Here is a 1764-nt window from a genome sequence, read left to right as displayed (position 1 = left end):
GATTTGGGGATACCAAATTATTGTGTATGAGGTTGCAGTGGCTTAAAAGTAAGGACTTTTGGGGGGAAGTGTTCAGATTTTGCTTTTTAATTTTGTTGTCTTCAGGCTGCTTTGCTTTGGGATGCAGTTAAAAGGCACAGTGACTGACCAGAACATTCTGAGAAACAGGCAGTAACTGTATGTCCTTCTAGTTAGCCCATTTGGTGGATAAGCCTCCTTCCCCTTTGTTAAGTGCACAGGCAAAGGTATGCCGTTCTTATGTACCTTTCATATCTATGTATGTGAGCATGTGCGTGTGCGTGTATGTATGTGTACAGGCTGGCAGATACAGTGTTGACTTTATGATGACAAGAAAATAATTCTGCAAACTTGAACCAGTGAGGTGATGTTATGACAGAGAAAACTTCAGCAAAGGGCCTGTATGATCTTTAAAAGAGAAGTTTTTTCTAATTACAGTGTGTAACTATTTTTGTGTTGGATTGTTTAAAAAGTCTGATTGCTTAATAGTTTACTAAGATCATCTTTTAAAGTAAGGGGAAGGGAGAAAAGGGCTTTCTGGTTGCTTTTGCTGTCTTGATATCATTACTAAAAGCAGATTTGTACAGTAAGCATGCTGCACCTGAAAAGAGGAAGCTGCAGGGTGTGTTCCAGTCACAGCACTGCTTCTTTCTCCAGCATCTTGCATGGCCCTGTGCTATGCTGAGAGGTGCTTGGGTGCCAATATCGTGGACACCTGCTGAGGCTTGATGGGGACCTCGCTGCTGCACAGACAGGCTGGGCTTGCTCCACCTGCTGTGATATGTGTGCGTTTGTGGGTTGAGGCCCAAAGTGCTCCTCTCACCGTTCTAGATTTGACAAATTAGTCGCCGTTTTTCTCTATCAGGAGTCTGGCTGTAAGCAGCAGAGACCAGTTCAAGCTAACTTAGTTAAAAGGAGAACTTGTTTTAGCGCTATCTCATGGAACCTCAGGGCAAGAATGGAGAATGCAGGTCAGACTTCTAGAAGAACCAGAAATGGCAAATAAAGAGCTATTGAACCTTGCAGTAAGTTTCTGTCTCATGTCTCTGCATAGCTGTTCAGTCTCCTATCCCCACAGACTGGCTTCTCGGCCATGCACCGAAGAAAGGGCCGCACCCCACAGTGCCTGAACTGCATCATGCCTGCGCCTGCTTCAGCCTGCAGCAACATCTGGGAGCCATGGACTTATGTAGTCTGTAGCATTTAAACAGAGGGAGCAGTGAGAATCAAGGATTGTGGAGTGTGTGGCTTTTCTTAACTTCATAGGAAATCTTAAGAAAAGAAAACAAGCTCAACCATCCACCCTGTACATGCTGTGGAAGCCAGAGGCTCTGTGGCAGCTTGGAAGGAAGCGCTCATCCCCCAGACCCTCTGACAGGTCAAGGGTTTTGCTGTCAGGTGACAGGACCTCAAAGGAGCCTGAATGCTTAGCATAGCAGGTCTCAGGTCCAAGTTGGCTTCAAGAAGAGAGCTGGGTTCAGAGGCCTGATGGGGACGTTTGGTGGGTGAGCCTGAGAGTTGGAGCCCCAGATTCTTGGGAGCCCTTCGTGCTGGCATAGGGAGCCCCCTTCCCCCATTGGTGGAGAGGCCCTGCCTTGCCTGGGGATCCTGCAGAAACCTCAAGCAATGCCCCGCTCTTTATTATCTGCTGGTGTCGTCGGGCCCCACCCATATGGGGAGGTCAAGTCTTCCAGGAGAGGGTGCAGGGCTGGCAGAACCTGGGGGGGGGGGCCCTCGGGGGAGGCA

This window comes from Galeopterus variegatus, unplaced genomic scaffold (genome assembly GCF_000696425.1).
Source record: "Galeopterus variegatus unplaced genomic scaffold, G_variegatus-3.0.2 Scaffold1788, whole genome shotgun sequence".
Taxonomy (NCBI): Eukaryota; Metazoa; Chordata; class Mammalia; order Dermoptera; family Cynocephalidae; genus Galeopterus; species Galeopterus variegatus.
This window is presented reverse-complemented; position numbering follows the sequence as displayed.